The following is a 19,823-nucleotide window of genomic DNA, read 5'->3' on the forward strand; positions in this document are numbered from 1 at the left end:
GTTAGGGTAGACCTACAGTGAGATCGAAAACGTGCGCTACTGTAGGTCTAGTGAAGCAGCTTTATTATTGCTTTTATATACAGTATTATTAGTGTTATAGAAACACAACTAGAAATACAGAGATGTAGACCACAATCTATTGCAATTGATATTATCCTAATGATGTTGTTAGATGCATCACCAGGAATACCCCTCCCACCCCCCCTCCCAAAAAAACATTTTATTGGGCCTAAATAATTGTCATCCATTTCCTCGCACATCAATATAAGATAAGCTTTGTTAGTCCCCAAATAGGGACATTTGTAACATTTTAACAGCAATATACTGTATGTACAGGTATATGCCAAATAAAGAAATTGCATGCATATGTCTTGTTTGTCTATTGAGGCATTTTCATGGACAGTGATGTTAGGAATGTGCATTGCAATTTTCTGTAGCGTAGAATCTAACTTACTACTTTTCAATTGTTCCCGTTACTGCCAAATTATGTGGCACGTTACTTCAATTTTTGGATCACTGAAGCTGTTTTCATCAGATCGCTGAGATACCTGAACTGAGTGGGATTTTGTTTTGTTTGTTTGTTTTATAGTGCTTTACTATTCTTCATTAGGGAGCAGAAGTCACATGTATTCCAACAAGTGGTCCAGCAATGATCATGGACAGAAAGCGTGGTCATTTTTACAGGTCTGTGCCAACCATGTTTACTCTATTTCAAAAAAAGTAAACAAAAACATTTTCCTCATTTTATCTCTTTGTTGTCATAATGTGGTGTGTTTGCAAAGGAATGCTGATAACCATGCACAGGTCTTTGACTGCCATTACCGGTGCAGTAGCATGTGAAGATCAACATCTTTTCTTTTTACGTCATGTATTGTCAACACAAACTCGTGTTACAACAATGGCTACTCTTTTGTACTGAAATAATCTTTACAGATTTGTTTTAGTACCACGTATTGTTTCCGCATGACTTTTTTGGCACGTCGCAGACTTCTAAGGTTGAAATAACATGCTACCAAGCAGCGCTACCAAGCACAAAGAGCTCATTTGGTCTCATCTGAAAAGACAATTTGTAATTATTGCAGACAATTATGTGAGGAAGCGATATCTCCACAGTGGTTTAAGATTTCAGCAGCGAGACTTGTTGCAGTCATTATGAGAGTGAACATCAAGATGTCCCCTTGACCTTAGTGACACACTGAGGGGCTGCCCTGAACAATATAATCTCCGGGCTCGATTTCCCGTGTCAAGGGGGGGTGGGGTGGGGGGGGGGGGGTAAATGCCGTTTTAATCCTAAACTAACCATGCTGTACATTGCACATAGTGTTCGGGTGAAAAGTTCTTTCCATCACTCTATTATACTCAGGCAAGTTGGGTTTGTAACTTGAATCACTGGAAAAACTGGAAAAGTAATGTCCTGAACCCCCACTACTGTATTGGCATTACATTGCAACAATGTGCTCCTTTCTTCTTCTTGATGCCTCGGACTCCTCTTTGATGCAGCTCTGAAATGACTGAGCTCCACAGTTATTTTTTTATTTATTTTTTGCCCATTCAGGCGAGTCAATAGCTAGTCTGTCTCGCCTGTTTGTTTTCAGCTAATTGCCTCAAGATCTAATAAGTTGGCGATGATGTATGGTGAGTCACCCATGACCCCTGCCAAGAGAAATATTATAGCGCACTAAGAAAGAAGGCGTAGGGACTCTCTATCAGTCTAAATATTTCTAGCCTCCAGAATTCCCAGTTTCACATGTTTGGGTCAGTCAGTGTCAGAGCAAGGTCATGACAGCCCTGTAATTACAATAGCAAGCAAGGCATTTAGAACAAGAAAGGGGATTGGCAAGGCCTGTGTCAGACACTGGATCACTGAAAGCTGTTTTTCAAAATGTGAGCTGACTAAGCATGTCTTTCTGTGATCACTTCAAGATAAGTCAAGCAAAACAATGCATTCGTGTTCCAAATGCATTTAAACATACTTCATCTACAGGGCAGGGGTGATAACACATTACAGTAATCTATCTATCTGTCATATATTATATTTGAATGCATTCAAAATGGTCTTACTGGTATCAGGAACACACATTGGCAAAATAATTGCAGTTTAACATGCATGTTTTAAATCACAGAATTTCCCAATACGTCTAACATTTATTTAAAAGAAGAAGAAAAATGCGAGGAGATAATACCACTTAGGTTGCTGCAACGACCATGCATGGTTCTCAAGCAATTTGATTTCATACATTTCACTGAGGGTAGTTATTTATTTATATAGTTTTACTGCTGAAGAATGTGATATGCCACCCCCTCCCCTTATTTTCTGAATGGCAGACACCAGTCCAAGCCAAAAAGCTATTTCACCTGCATTAATACACAATGAATAATTTATAAATCCCAATTATTTGGAATCATTTATGCAAAGAGTGTCACACATGGCATACATAAAGCATTAAGGACGGTTAACACATAAAGGAAGAATGGGGGTTTCCGAGAAGAGTGGAAGGTCACGCCAGAAAGTCAGAAGATGTTATTTTTGTTGTTCTTAAGTTTTTCACGACCGTATCTCACTTACCGGTACTAGCACTAAACATCTTTATATCCTGCCCAAATGTATCTCCCAAGAAAATCTTTCTTGAAAAAATAGCTCTCGTTTGATGAAGCATGACAATAACTTATTTTATGGCACAACTAGACCGTATGGTTAAAATGTCGCAGCTGCTATATTCCAAGGAACAATTACACAATGTTCAAGGGGGAAGGAGGAGTAAAAAAAAAAAAAAAAACCCCAATCTTATTATAGTCCAATGAATGTTCCGTTTCAGTGGTGGACGAGCAGACTACTCGATTTTGCTGTGATCGCCTTATCTAAACAAATGTATTATGATTGGGTTAGTGGTAGGGCGTCCCAGGAGATGGACCGTCCCCCCTCCCTTGTCACTGACTATCTTTCCCACTAATCCTGTCTTAGAAGGGTCTCTGCTAACAAGGATAAGGCATTGGCCTGGTATCCTAGGCTAGTAAGCTAAAGCTTATGTACAAAATGCTATTCAAGAGGTGATGCCTGCAGCTATTGGAACTCTGTGGATGTCCTTATTATTCAGCCAGCCTAAATTTGGAAGAATTTAGCCGTGGCTAAATCGTGGGGACTGATGTGGACATGTTCACTGATAAGGAATGGGGGCCGATGCTGGAAGTCATATCTGGAATCCAATGGATACGTTCTAGTGTGTGCAACATGGTGAGTTGGTCTTTTACACCACTTGGTATTTTCCAATTAACAAATCCATAAAATGTCAAGCAAATATTTTGCCGGTGTCGAAATTGTCTCTGCCGTAAATAAATGCACATTTTAAATGCTGTACTCAGACCAGTAATTTTACATTTTGTCTCAAAAAACGTTTCTTCTTACTGATACCGGTCAGTGAGTTTTACTGTCAGAATCCGTCCTACTTATCCTTTTTGGATCATGGGTGAAGTGGAGTCTATCTGAGCTGACCTAGGTGAGAGAAAGGGTCCGATCACCAGTAAACCACAGGGCTGGAAGTTAAGCCATTATGAAGGGTAACATTATTGACTTCAGCCTCTTATGGCAAAGCAAAGTGCTTGATGCCAACCCTCAGTCAATTTACTCCTCTTAGTGTGAACAAAATGCTTCTCAGTTTCACACATTTGGATGGATTAGGCTTTTAACACTTGGTGAAATCCAGCACTTATTCTACAAACACTTGTGAAGTTTACGCGTCAGAGGAGCTATATTAAGTGTGACTGAGCTCCAAAAGACCGGAAACAACAGCACATCTGTTCCTTGGCGTGATAACTTTGAGCAACTCTCACGTATTGTTATTCAATGGGAAAGAGCCAGCAAATAGTTTGTTTGACGTTTCTATAATGGCAAATTGTAATAGAGCTGTTGTTTCAATTAATTTGTTTCTTATGAAACTGTGTTCTGTAACATTTGCTCGTTCGTTAGTTTACTCCCAGCTGCATGCAGTGATACTCTTTGATCACTCCTTATGGGGACAGTAGTGCTTTTGTATCACAGCAATCATGAGGATTTTATATTGGATTTTGCTAGATCACTTTCCTGCAACTTTCGTCACAAATTACATCATTCCACATTAATGTTGAGTTGTCATCAATAAGCCAGAGCAGCCTTGCAGACTTTGACCAATCGGTGAGTGTACATCCTCTCTATCAACATGAATCACCATTCAGTGACCGGGCTGTTTTGCAATGTGTTTTTTCACCATCACACGGCGCTGGACTAAGAACAGATCTTTGAGTGCGTAGGTGGGGTTAAAATGCTTAAGTCAATGAGAATGGACTTAAGCATTTATTTTCAATGAAAAAAAAAACAAAAAAAACTTGATGGCCAGCTGGCATGTGGGTCCAAAAGAAACCGAAACATTTTAGTGTCGATAGAGGCAGAGATCTAGGAATCTAGGTGTTTAACGGATTAATCAAGAAGTTGACTTTAATAATCCACATCCAAGTTTAATGCTTGAGGTCGACTAATGCCAAATGATGTGGTTCTGTCATCAAATTGGACACTTTGAATACGATTTTTGACTCTACTGCAACCATCACTTGCCATCTGTGGAGTAATGAAGCGCACGGCCAACACGTTGATACATTTTTCATATATCCTTGCGGGTCAGATGTAAAGATGGACATGTAAAAATAAGGTTATTCCTGTGCTTGATAAGGAAGTCTCCAATCTTTCCAGAAAAAAACACATGTAAAAGCATTGTTGTGTTATTAGATTTAAAATATGTCAATATATCCCCAGGCACCTCAAAGAGGACATTAAAGAAATTGCTTGCTCCAAACTATTTCATTGAGTCACAATGTGTATCACGTGTCCAAAACCTTGTAAATGACCAAATGTCTTTGTTGTCTTTTCTCTGTCCACACTCCGCCGTCTCTATTCCCAGTCTTTTAGCTGTTTTCATTTGTTTTAGTCTGCAGTAGGATAGACTCTGCATTCAATTAAGTAGAGGAAGTGTGGATTGGTGCACTTAGGAATTCAAATAAATGTTACCCCAGAATTTCTACATTTGTCCATGGCAGTAAATGTGTGGTGCAATGGCTATGCTGTTAAAATCTCAAATGTGTTTCAAAGCCCTAGTCTTCAAACGGCAGAGGAGATAGACCTTCTGGAAAAGCTTGTGTCACAGTGTAGTTTATGCCTTGTGTTTACAAGCCTCAAAAAGAGGTCATTGATATAAAAAGCAAATCACTCAAACCTGCTCAGAGCAAGGCCTTTTCTTTATCTCAACCCCAGCATTCCAGCAGCGCTGGAGGGCTGCAGCCGACAGAAAACTTCACAAGCGAGACACATGGGGAGGAAGAGAGAAAATCTGCATGCTGGAAGAAACAAGATGGACATAAAAGATGGACTAAATTGCAGTGAGGACTTTTCTTGTCAAAGGCTAATGGAAACATTTCCACACAACACAGAGAGGGGACTGCAGTCTCCATTATCACAGCCGAGCAGACGGAGCTGGCAGCCATTCCAGAGAAGCGCTGAGATGTGCACACTGGCCCAGCTTAGCGCCCTCAGCCAGCCCCTTAGGCCTCCACCTGAATTATCTGTGTCAACAGGTTCCAAAATGCCCAGAAGACTCCCATCAACAGAGAGACAGAGAGAAATCACACTTACAAAATAACTCTCCTTCTGCTTTCTCTCCTTGTATTTTTTTGTCCATACTTGAACCTTCCAAATGCTGAAGTTACCTTTGTATCCTATGTAGTTCTCCGGTGACATCACTCTTCTAATCATCAGAAATATCTCATTACACTAACTACAGTAGGATACATTTACTGTAAGTGTGGCAAAAATACAGTGCAGTATGTCAAACATGTCATTGTCAGCGCAGATGCATAGTATTTCCTATTTAGTCCGAAGTCTTTCTAGACATTTTGTTGACATTTTCTTCAGTCATATCACTCTAGCCAAATCGCTAAATCTTTTTCAAAATGGTTTTCTGTCATTCATTCTCAGGATGACATACAGTATGCATGTTCATTGAACACTTACTTGACACAAGGATTGTGACAAGCTGAACCCTCTGCTCAGGCCAAAACTGGATTTGTCTGTTGCTGATAAGTAAACGTAGGGCGAAAAAAAATCAAGATACGTAAAAACTGATAATTCGAGAGGACGGCTTTTCACGTCTGCGACTGCGGTGGGCCGGAAAGCACCGGGTGAACTCTGCAAATAGAACAACAAAGAAAGCAGAATATATAGATTGCATTATTAAAAACTTCCAAAGTGGTAAACAACAAAGTTGGAGATAGCAGACTGAGGAGAAGCCAATCATATCTGCCAATCTTCCTCTAGAGTCATTCATTTATAATAACCCTAGCTGATAAATGTTTTACTAAACTTACTGCATAATTCATATCTGTCAGGCCTACTTTTAATTGATTTACTGAAAAATTGTAGATGATCAATGTATATATATGAGCTCAAGCATTTCCCCAAGGGCCATTAAAAATAAATAAATAAATACATTCTCATAAGAAAAAAAATCTAACCAACCATTTTTGTATGATATAATATCAATCATTGATAATCAATTAGACAGTTGATTAATAGGTTATGTTCAAAAACAGTGATGCCAGACACACAAGTGGTAATGTCTTCATTATTTTTTCATATTAGGCTGGCCCAGGCCCCACTCCAAGTTTCGAGGCAAGATAGATAGATAGATAGATAGATAGATAGATAGATAGATAGATAGATAGATAGATAGATAGATAGATAGATAGATAGATAGATAGATTGATAAAGAATAATATAGAATAAAATGCAAAAGATGGGTTGAAAAAAATAATAAAACCACTATTAAACAATGTGAATGGTCGTAAAAATATGAGAGAGCATTTTTTTTTTGGTCATTAAAAATTGCTGATCCCTTGGAAATTGTACGTGACTGCAATGTGAATATTCTGCTGCACTGAAATACCAGAGGAAAAAAGAATTAAGGACCTTCCTGTTGTCCTCGGGTCAAAATGACCCATCACTGTGTTAAAAACGCCCCAAAAACTGACTAAATGATATTTTTTTAACTTGAAATTGTATGACTTTTCCTAGATTGGCCCCAACTGCAGAAAAATCGAAATGTTTTTATTCACATTTCCATGGAAGCTGTACAAAAAAAAGTACAAAGGTCGTATTCGGGTCAAAATGACTCATGAGGCAAATAGGGTTGAAATCAAGGTCACAACGTTATTTACACACCATAGAATGTTTCAATGTTTTAGTTGTGTCTCAGATCAATTAGTAGAACACGTGAACAAGACAGTAGCAGACATAAACAAGACAAACAAGGTGTTCTCGTAGATGGCAGAACTCTTTTTTTTTGTGGATTTCAAGGGGTTATAAAGGTGCTACTGATGACAGGACTCCAAATTCTCTCTGTGCTGACGCCATGAGTGTGCATTATGACATTGAAGAGGCTCTAGAGCTGATTATTTTTGCTGTCCCAGAATATGATGAATCATCTTCAGAACAAGAAGAAATCCCTGAAGCTGAAAGAGAGACTTTCCTTTCAAAAAATGGCAAAATAACATGGTCCTCAGCAGCATACAAACAACAAGGCAGGCATGCAGAACAAAACATACAGGAGCTCCTGAGAAACCTGATGATCCACCTTCCCCAGCCACTTCCCCAGCGAGGGCAAATAAGAAGAAGAAATGCCAGTTCTGCCCTCAAAAGGACTGTAAAACACATACTGTGTGCCATAAGGTGACATAAATATATCTGCAAAGGCTGTGCACTTGCATACTGCGCTACATGTGGTAATTAGTTGAATGTATTATCTTATTTTTCATATTTTTGTCTTGTATTGTATTGTCCTAAATAGTTTACTGAAGGAAAAAAAAAGAAAGAAACTTTAGTCATTGGAATGAATACAAATGCATCCATAACTCATTTTCGCACATTTTTTTCCTTTTCTTAAGCTATAGAAATCCAAGTGAAGAGGGAGAACGATATCACACATAATGTGGTGAAGGACAAGTTGTTTCTTTCTACAAGTAATATGAAATTTGGCGTTTAATATTAAATTTAGCTGCTTATTTGGGGGGTTTAGTGAAGATGGGTCATTTTGACCAGGAGGACACAGGGTGTGTACAGGAAATGAGGACAACAGGAGGGTTAAGCACTATGGTGTTATGCAAATATGGCATCTGGATAGAATGAGGATGACATCAGACAAGTAAGTGGAGTAAGTGCTGTCATCTTGCAGCAATGCAGTGACACCATTTTCTGTGCGTGATCTTGCATCGCAATTACCGAAAAGAAGTCTGATATTTCAGAAGTCTTAAACGTTTGCCACCCATTTCAAATTTGTTTTGAGAAATCATTTTTATGAGATGACAAAAAGGTTTGTTTTATAGCATTAGGATGAAAAGATTTCTCACAACATTAGTACAAAAAGTTTTTGATGTTCAAATAAAAATCGCTGAACATTTGCAAGCAATTTATGAAATGAAAACACTTGCAGACGTGCTGACTAAAGTGATCAGAAAATGTGATCACTTTAATAATAAATGTAGTCAATTTCTTGCAAACATGTATAGACTGAACATACTATGTATGACAAATGCTTTGTTTACATGCCATCCGCACTCCTCCCTGTCATCATGCCTTCAATGAAGTCTTCCAACAACTTTTTTTTGTGGTAAAATGAGAGCATGCGCATGGTGTTTTGTAATCGCAACGATGCCAAGAAAATTGAGAGTAGCAACCTCCACAACAACAACCAAACACGACTCATTGCAAATCACTCACTCAGCTCACACAGGCACAAACATCAAACCAAAAAAGCAAATACAAGAACGGCCGCAAAAACACATAACTAACAATTCAAAATGACATACTGGTATGGTCATGCACCAATCTCATTGGCTGAAATGTCGTTTATATATTTTGTCCCGTGTAAAAAAGTCCAATGCAACACACTTTTGTGATTTATTAACAATAAACATCCTAAAACATTTGTATCAATGTCTTGCTATGCTGTATGTTTACATTTGTCACTTTGACTCACTTCATATTTCTCTCCATCTCTCTCTCTCCCTCTCTCACACACACACACACACACGCACACATTAATGGAGACCCTCCTCATGTACTAATTTGACCCCAGGGCCGTCTGTCTTACACAGCCACTGACCTTTAAGTGCAAAAAGCAAAAGAAGCTTTTGCTCTGAGGAGTTAGCTGAACAAGAAACACATTTCCGCAAAAATGCAAACGCACTTACCCACACTCGTACACTAATTAGAAGAAACACACACAAGCATTGACAAAGAGGCTACTGTTGTGTGAAAGAGGTTACAGGGGTGAAATAGATGATTATGAAACTGAAGGTATTGGATTATTCGCTCTATGATCCTCAGACAAGTAAAGAGGGAAAGTAGAAAATTCACAAATTAATATTTATATTAATTTAGCACCCTATTATTTTCTGATTGAGTATCTTTTAGAACAAATACAAGCAATACATAAAATGTACTTGTAGTAATATTGTTAATTGCATTTTACCTGTTCATGTACAGGAGTGACGAAAAACATGCTAGCGTATTTTATTGTCGTCTTGTTTTTGCTTTGAAAATGAGGTACCTGTACTCTGGTGAAAGTGAGAACATATATTCAAGTATACACTGCAATGAATGCAATTAGAGCGATTGCCAACGATTCATTCTTCTTCCCTCCTCACTATTCTTGCCACCCTTTTTTTCAGTCTCCTCTGTCTCCTTTGACTAACTGCTGTCCTCACTCTGACAAACCGCTTGATAATGGAATCATTGCATTTCAATTAATGATCTCGCTCTCTCCCGTCCAGGCAAAAAACATTTGCACACATGCTCGCCAGCCTTCGTCTCTCTGAGCTTTAATGCAGTCAGACACCAGTAATGTTGATGATGGCAATAGACCCTGAATACTCCTCTCATTCTCACTACTATTAATCAACACTGAATGATTGTGTGTATGTGTGTGTGTGTGTGTGTGTGTGTGTGAGAAAGAGAGACAGAGAGAGAGAGAGAGAGAGAGAGAAAGAGAGTGATAGAAAGACATTATGCACTGAGTTTGGTTGGTTATTTACGTCACACAGAGTAATTATCTGGCATCAACTCATTACATTGTTCCAGATGTGGACCAGAATATTTGTGTGGTAGACATACAGATAGAACACAGAGTGGGAGAGTCCAGGCCTCCTGGTACTCACATGAGAGGAAGATGCTGACAGTCTAAGTGTGTGCGTTAATTGACAAATTGATTCATTCACATGAATGTCGTTTGCCTGTGAGTGTGTAACTTTGAAAAGTAAAATAAACAAAATACAAAAAGGCGTTAATCTTTTATCAAATGCAAATACAATTGAGTTGAGTTGAGAAAAGGTGGGTGTACCTCACCTCTAACCGAATCCCAAAAAATGAAAAAGTTACAGAGTACTTGCAATTTCACAGTAATGTTTGTTTTGAGTAGGCCTCTTTACCAGGATTGTTATTTTCCTATTTCGCACCTATAGAACGAAATAAGACAAATACATTATTCAGTTAGCTGCCAAGGCCTTTTTTTTATTTAAAGAGGATCATTAACTGTCCTTAAGGCTCATCCAGTGTCATCCACAGAGAAAGGGACGTTCACCTTGTACAATGATGCATGGCTGGCACAGAGTGAGTGATTTAAAAAACAAGTCACTTTTGATATCATCTTTAGAGTGTGTATTTTTGTGTGTCTTTTCATGAGTACATAAAGTACAATCCTAATTTTTTTAAAAAAGTGTGCATGCCATCCTGTAGGCAATCATAGTGTAAATCTATGTGAAGGTATTTGTGTGTGTGTGTGTGTGTGTGTGTGTGTGCGCACGCGTGTTAAGGGTGTGGAAAATAATCGATATTAATCGATACATCGATGCGCACGTCCGCGATCCGAGTGCATCGGCTCATTCACTGGGTACGACGCGATTGACGGGTGAAATCGCGATTCATCACGATGCAATCGCGATTCATCACGATGCATTGATGGGTATCGGTAAAATCCGATTCAATCGCCGTTTTATTCATGTTAAACATCACATATCTGCCCTTTCCTAGGCGCAATGAATGCACCATCATTGCTTTGCGTTTTGTGTTGAATACGGACGGTAGCCGTGCGTCACATACAGTCCAGTACACAACTAGCGAAACATTATGGAAGTTAGCGCACGCAGCAGCAAGGAAACTACTATATTGCAGCCGGAACATTCAAATCTTATGTTTGGAAATACTACGGCTTCGAAAAGAAAGACGGAAAGCTTGATAAATCCTCCGTAATTTGCAAGGAATGTCGCACTAAGGAGCCATACAACGGCAGCACCACAAATATGCAGACCCACTTAAACCGATGGCACCAGATCACCGACAAGTTTCCCTCCCGCTTCCCCGCCCAGTTCCTCGTCGGACACCGGAGAAACTCTTGGTAAACCAGGTCAGGATCAGAAAAAAATCGCCTCTTATTTTGGGAGTCCCCTTGCAACTCACTGTGACCGCGCAATGGCTATAACAAAGGCCACTGCTTATTTCATATGCAAAGACCTCCAGCCTTAGCGTGGTGGACAACGAGGGTTTCAGACAGCTCGTGCACGTTTTGGAACCCAGATATAAAATACCAGACAGCTCTGTGTTCACTTACAAACATATTCCCGATGTGTACAACAAAGTGAGAAGTGAGATTACTGTGTCGCTGAACAGTGCGCAAAGAGTTGCACTTACAGTGGTGGGTGGACATCTTGCGCTAGAGATTCATATACATATATATATTATTATTATATTTCATATAAGACACTCAGTGAGAATAGTCTGTTTGTGTTTACACTATAGCAACAGCTGAGAGTCTCAGGTGCCAAATTGTTTACATTTTCTTTGCACAAAACCCAATTGTCAAAAGGCTTAAATAAGTTGTTTTACAAGTTCTACTCTTTATAAGGAATAAAGTGGTATCCTTTTTGTAATACCATACTGAATTCCATCTTTTTAAAAGCCTTTTTTCTTTGCTTATTTGCATCATGTTTAATTGCACAATATCGCAACAAATTGCATTGTATCGTATCGGATCGCATTGATTTGAACTTAATGTGTATCGAATCGTATCGCATCGTGACGACGGTGAATCGTATCGCATCGTATCGCCAGAAAATTCCATGTATCGTTTAAGTATCGCATCGCTGGCAGTGGATCGTGATGTGTATCGAATCGTCCTCAGTGCTGAGATTCACATCCCTAGCGCGTGTGAAATGCAAGTGTGCCGAGAAGATGAGCATGTGCCTGCATGTGTTCTTCTACCCTTGTCTGTTTGACGACATCTTATTAAAGTGTCACTTCTCACAGTCTCGCCCCAGGCTACCTGATAGACTAAATTACTACTTTCCCAAGCTGTAATAATGGGCTTTGTGTGTGCGTCTGAACATGTGGGTGTTTTTGATAGAGACACAAAGAGCCTCATCACTTGTTGGCATGTGTCTGTTATGATTCTAGTAAATGTAACAATCTCCCTCATTGATTCATTGATTACTTTGCTACTCCTCGCTGCCGTCACTTTCACAGATGGATTACACAATTTTTTTCGACTCATATTGGACATTGGGCTGGTTAATAAGTTGTTGTCACCTCAGTCAAATTACCTTTGTTTTCCCTTTCCCCATCAAGTAATCTACTGAGATAGTTCTAAAAGGTAACTCTTAAAGAACCCTCTTTGTTAAGTTTTATACGGCACTTCACAAGGTATCAAAAGTACTTGTCTGTCTTGCTTCATGGTTCAGTAGATTTACAAAAATGTTCATCTTGTGATCATGAAGTTAAGCATAGAGGATTTAGAAGAACAGAGTATAGTTGCTGCTAAGGGAAAAAAAATCCAATACTTTGATGTGAATGGCAGTGTCTGGCAACACTTAACAGTGTTGAACTGTGACTCCAAAGTCCCTAGAGACTATCTCCGTAAAGCTTCCATCACTTCACTATTTTAAGATACCAAAGAGTGATGAGGACGTGCAAGTGTTGCTATACTTCCTCCCAAGTAACGCCTGCAGACAGAATTCTTCCGCCCAATCTCTTGCCCTTTAGCGAAGTGCAAGATGACGAAAATGTCTTTTCCTTTTACCATTCACTACCTCCAGCCCCCAAGACCCACCCACGCACTTGCCCTGCTCTTATGTGGCGCTCCATCCACGCTCTGACCTCCCACGTGAACTCTTTTCACAGTTTGGTTACACAGAAGAGGATGTCAGCATTAAATGTACCAAGAGCAGATGTCATGATTTATTTCTGAAGTGTGACTCACAGCAGTTCACGTTGCAGGTTCGAGAAAGAGATGTGAAGGAAAGGAATTGGGTCGTATCAGAAGCCTCGGAATGGTAATCTACACTAATAATAGATTGTAAATTCCAGCTTGCTGATGTTGAGCTACAGTTAGCCACATTAATATGGTCAGAAATATATATATATATATATATATATATATATATATATATAATCTGCTGATCCTCATAATGGTCGCGGGCATGGTGGAGCCTATCGCAGCTGTCTTCGGGCAGTAGGCGGGATACACCCTTAATTGGTTGCCAGCCAATCGCAGGAGAGACAGAGACGACCCTTCACGCTCACAGTCACACCGAGGTACAATTTAGAGTGATCCATTAACCTGCCATGCCAACTGGTTAGCACCTCTGTCTCACAGTGCAGAGGTAATTTGAGATATATATATATATATACATACACAGTATATATATTAGAGCTGTCAAACAATTAAAATATTGTATCTAATTAAAAACTGTCATAATTAACTCAAATGACCGAAAAATAAATCGTGATTACTCACACATTTTTTATCGTTTCTAAATTTCCTTTTATATTTTTTGTCACGTTGCGAGGTGGTAGTGGACCCCAAAAAGCAGGCAAGAGGGATTAGCAGGGTGTGCTTGACGAATTGTATTAAAACAAAACTAATTCCAAAACAAAGTCCTCAGAACAAAACGAATCCAAAGAAACAAACAAACACCAGGGCAGAAACTAAAAACTCTGAATAACAAAAACATGACCAAAACATGACTGAAGCTAAAACATAACAATGAACTAAACATGACTGAAACAAACATGACAGAAGCCAAGAGCAAACAGAAAACAAATGAACATGACAGTAGCAAAGAGCAAACAATGACCCGACAACGAGTGGTCGGGCTGGGAGTCCTTTGAAATCACTAATTACCAAATGACCAACAGGTGTGCAGCTGCAGGGGGAGCCCTACAGTCCACCTGTTGGTCCCAAACCAAATCATGACAATTTTTCCCCATTTTAATGCTCTCATCAACATGGAATCATGAATCAGTTTTCTATGTGCAAAATGCAAATATTTTCTGAAATAACAATTTCGATTTTCAATTTTACATGAAAATTTTTCACTTGGAGCAGTTATTCACATGTAATCTCTCACACAATATTACTGTCCATCAACAACAGTGAAAAAAATATTTTGTCACACAAAAGCTGCTTAAACAGCTCTTTTTATGGAATCAAAACAGAGCACTAAAACATTATAATGTGCACATCTAAGGTAAACTAGTATTCAGCCTATAGTGGATTTAAGCCATGGTTGCATGCATACCAACAGAATCATCACAGCAGCCAGGCTATGTTGATTCTGTTGGTCTTTCTTGCACGGAAGTCTCTCTACAGTTTTGTGTAGACATCATTTCGGATGACTACACTTGGTTCGATGACAACACTGGAGACGTTTTATTTTCAGTGTGTTCGCTAGGTCGCTACCGCTGCACCGCTGAACTCTCAACGTGCCTCAGCGCAACGTCAGACGAACACAGAGAAGCTCCACCCACTTTATTTATATGGACACGGAACACTGTAAACTTCCACACAAAATAGTTCCAAACGAGTAACAATCACGTCAGTGACATACATCATATTCGACAGGCTACCTGCTTTTGATTCACCAGAGGCTCATTAACCTGGTCTCTTATTTCTCTCCCGAAACAGTGTCTTCTCCCGCTTGGTGTACCTTAGCCTTCCCCGCTACGTACAATTTCTGTTCATAGCTTGTAAAGGAGGCTCTTGCTGACAATCCGTGGTGGAGTCATCAGACGCAATGCGAATGATTTCAGTTTGAGTCTGGCTGTGGACAATGTTGACAGGCTTGCACACAGTAGCCATACATTTCGCTATGGTTTCAGCAAATTTGTTCTTCGTCGTGTTATCCATTTTCTTCGCTTTGAAATGATCCATAGCTGTCTGTCTGAGACGAGGGGGTGGAGTACTCATGTCAGCTGTGTGCTTGGCCATTAAGTTGTATTTCAGACTAGACGTGCTATGATGATAGCTCAGTTTACGACTGCAAAACATACAGGTAACTTTGGTCTTGTCAGTGGAACAATCTGGCAAATTTTAAAAAGTAATTTTTCCATTCATAAACTCTAAGTATCTGTTTTCGGTGTCTCGCGCTGCCGTGGCTGGCAAAACAAATGTGTGTGTACCTGTGCAGCTTGGTTGTTTTGTTTTTGGTGTATTTATAGAGCAACGTAACATCCGCTGTGACTTGTGCCGCGTTAATCTCGCGAGAAAAATTGTAATCCCGTTAAAATTCATTTAAATTAATGTCAATAAAAACGTGCTAAACTGATAGCTCTAATATATATATATATATACATATATATACACACACACTATATATATACACACTGTATATATACAGAATTTTTTTGTAAATATGCATTTGTTATTGTTATTTATCAGTTTCAAGGTATTTCAGTCATCATTGTGGATTGTTCGCAAGAAAGAATCCAAAAGTACCTGTATAAACTCTCTGCCTAACCTCATAATTGTAGACTATCATTTTTAATATCCTCTTGCCTTGTCTATTTGGCCAGTGAGGTGGCAACTTGATTGGTCAGCTGTGCGCCTTTCCTGTTTGATGATTGGATTTACTTCTCATGTGTCTGGAGCACGCCCCAGTATGAAGCAGATTAACGCGATTTTCTGTTTATCTATGCTCGCTCTCTCATTCTCTCTCCATTCTTGGCACTGTTATTGGAAGAAAGTGATAATTCCCTTGCACTTCAAACGCAGCCCCCCTAACTAAGACACCGCTTAAGTCTCCTCAGAGAAAAAGCTGCCTGCCTTTGCACAGATGTCTCTGATTAAATCTGAGAGAGAGAGAGAGAGAGAGAGAGAGAGAGAGAGAGAGAGAGAGAGAGAGAGAGAGAGAGAGAGAGAGAGAGAGAGAGAGAGAGAGAGAGAGAGAGAGAGAGAGAGAGAGAGAGAGAGAGAGAGAGAGAGAGAGAGAGAGAGAGAGAGAGAGAGAGAGAGAGAGAGAGAGAGAGAGAGAGAGAGAGAGAGAGAGAGAGAGAGAGAGAGAGAGAGAGAGAGAGAGAGAGAGAGACCCCTTCCCTCTCATTCTCTCACTCACCCATCCCCTCACGTCTCTCGATCAGCCTCTCGGTTAGCTCACTCAACTGGCTCATGCCAAAAGAGCCCTGGGCGATGAATAAATTGCTTTGGTTTCAGCAGTCAGAGAAGTTGGCGGAGACAAGCTGAATCAGTGCATTAGATGCGAAGGCCCCCTCATAGATTGGAAGTTACCCTTTAGCACAGTCATTGACCGTGAGTGATGATTATGACTAATTGAAAGAGACTTGTGCTACCTGTAACACAGCTAGGGGGGCTTGAACATGTTGGCCAAGTAACACAGTCAGTAAGAGTAAAACATTGTGAGTTTAAATGGTGACAGCAAGGATATATATACAAGAACTAAGAATAAAGGTAGATTTTAAAAAACTGAAAAAGTGGTAGAACATACTAATATTTCTGAATGGAAGCCGTTGTGTGTCGTAAACTTATATGAAACTTATTATAAACGTGCAAGAGATACAAGTGGGTTACTGTGCATTCTCACAACAATCATTTTACAGTTGTACAGACTTGAGGAGTATAGGACACAACTTTTGCAAGTGTTTTGTGGTCCACTTTTCATAGAAGGCCAGCTGGAACCGCAATGCAGCAGAGAGGAAAGAAGGTTGTGGGCTGCTTGGTGAACTATGTCAAATCATCAGATCATGTCAGGAAAAAAAAGCATCACTCAACAACCTCAGGCACTCTTTTGAGAACCACATTAAAAGTGTTAGGTGCAGCATTGTACACACCAGCACATTTCAATCTGACTGGACAAACGCTTAATAGATAATTTGTGAGAGATCCCCAGAGATTTGTGGAACGGAAATCAATACATTTATTGACAAAACACCCTAATTTCGCCGAATCGGAAAACAAGAAATAACAGTGCCATTTTCCTTACGCTTCATTATAGCTAGAGTACCACTGGTCAGAATTGTGTGTTTTTCAAATGAGATGCCCCTTTTGGTTGTGTGTAACCGTGTAGTTGCAAATGCATGTTAATAAGTGTGGATGAGTGCATGCCTGCAGTTGCTTGCTTGTGTGTGTGTGTGTGTGTGTGTGTGTGTGTGTGTGTGTGTGTGTGTGTGTGTGTTTGTATGGCTATACTTGTGAGGACCACTGTGATTATAAGACCAACGTAGTGAGGACATTTTTGACAAGTGAGGACATTTAGGCCAGTCCTCACAAGTTTTTCATTCTAAAGGCCTCTAGAGGGTTTATATAGGCATCTCTCAAAGTTTCAGAGAGGTCCTCACAAATATACCAAAAATGATTTTTTGTGTGTATTTTCATTTAAATTCAATACACACACTTTTTACTCACTACCGCCACCTATTGATTTCTGAAATATTTTTGTTCCAACAAAACTGAAACTATAGAAAACAGTCTCATGGGCTTATTAGAAAGTAAAACAATGATGTATTTTTTATTATATCTAATATTTGTCTAAGTTTAACTTTTTTAACAAACATCTTGTTATGAAATAGAACTTGTTATGCAAACCCAAATCTGGAATCTGGCCTCAGACCCACCCGAAATTACACCTTAAATCAAACCACTAAATAAAAAACCTAAAATAATTTAGTGAAGCACACACTTATTCCATTTGTGACATATTGAGGTTTTAGTTGTCATTTCATAGCTCCACATTTGTAATTTGAAGTGCACATTTCTAACATTAAGCAAAGCTCTCTGTGAGTATTTTTACTGAGTAATGTTTTATATTCTATTGTATACTACTGATGGAACTATTATTTACTATTATATTTAGGGCATCAGTCTCATCTTTTCCATAAGGACACAAGGACAGAGGTGGCAGAATAAATGTGCACTCAATTGTATTAGTGTTACTTTTGAAAAATATGACATGTAAAAAAAAAGAGTCCTTGAATAAGAGTAAATATGTACGTAGTGGGGCAGCCCGGTAGTCCAGTGGTTAGCACGTCGGCTTCACAGTGCAGAGGTACCGGGTTCGATTCCAGCTCCAGCCTCCCTGTGTGGAGTTTGCATGTTCTCCCGGGCGTGGGTTTTCTCCGGGTGCTTCGGTTCCCTCCCACATTCCAAAAACATGCGTACCAGGCTGATTGAACACTCTAAATTGTCCCTAGGTGTGAGTGTGAGTGCGAATGGTTGAACGTTTCTGTGTGCCCTGCGATTGGCTGGCAACCGATTCAGGGTGTCCCCCGCCTACTGCCCAAAGACAGCTGGGATAGGCTCCAGCACCCCCGCGACCCTAGTGAGGATCAAGCGGCTCGAAAGATGAATGAATGAATGAATGTACGTAGTGAAAGAATCACAAGTACTGAGTAATTGGTGAGGAACTTCTTATTTATATTTTCAAACTACCACATTAAATAGAAATAGGAAAGTGCAATTAAATTAAAAAAGTTAAAGCTGTAAGCATATTTACGCCCTCAGGCATGTCGGAGTTCCCATTGTAACATACATTCAGTCATTTTCCGATCCGTTTTATCCTCACAAGGGTCACGGGGGGTGCTGGAGCCTATCCCAGCCGTCTTCGGTCAGTAGGCAGGGGACACCCTGAACCGGTTGCCAGCCAATCGCAGGGCACACACAGACAAACAACCATCCGCGCTCACACTCACCACAGAGGGACAATTTGGATTGTTCAATTAGCCTGCCATGCATGTTTTTGGAATGTGGGATCTGGAGAGAACCCACACAGACCTGGGGAGAACATGCAAACTTCACACAGGGTGGCCGGAGCTGAAATTGAACCTGGTACCTCTGCACTGTGAGGTCAACACGCGGACTACTAGTTCACCAGGCCGCTCCCCAGAAAATCCATCCATCCATCATCTACCGCTTATCCGGGGCCGGGTCGCGGGGGCAACAGCTTTAGCAGGGAAGCCCAGACTTCTCTCTCCCTAGCTACTTCTTCCAGCTCTCTCCGGGGGATCCCGAGTCGTTCCCAGGCAAGCTGGGTGACATAGTCTCTCCAGCGTGTCCTGGGTCTTCCTCTGGGTCTCCTCCCAGTGGGACATGACCGGAACACCTCACCGGTGAGGCGCTCAAGAGGCATCCGAATCAGATGCCCGAGCCACCTCATCTGGCTCCTCTCGATGTGGAGGAGAAGCGGCTCGACTCTGAACCCCTGAAACTCATTTCAGCCGCTTGTATCCGGGATCTCGTTCTTTCGGTCACGACCCACAGCTCGTGACCATAGGTGAGGGTTGGGACGTAGATCGACCGGTAAATTGAGAGCTTCGCCCTTTGGCTCAGCTCCTTCTTCACCACGACAGACCGATACAACGTCCGCATCACAGCAGACGCTGCACCGATCCGCCTGTCGATCTCCCGCTCCCTCCTACCCCCACTCGTGAACAAGACCCCAAGATACTTGAACTCCTCCACTTGGGG

Source organism: Hippocampus zosterae, chromosome 5 (assembly GCF_025434085.1).
Source record: "Hippocampus zosterae strain Florida chromosome 5, ASM2543408v3, whole genome shotgun sequence".
In the NCBI taxonomy this organism is placed as follows: Eukaryota; Metazoa; Chordata; class Actinopteri; order Syngnathiformes; family Syngnathidae; genus Hippocampus; species Hippocampus zosterae.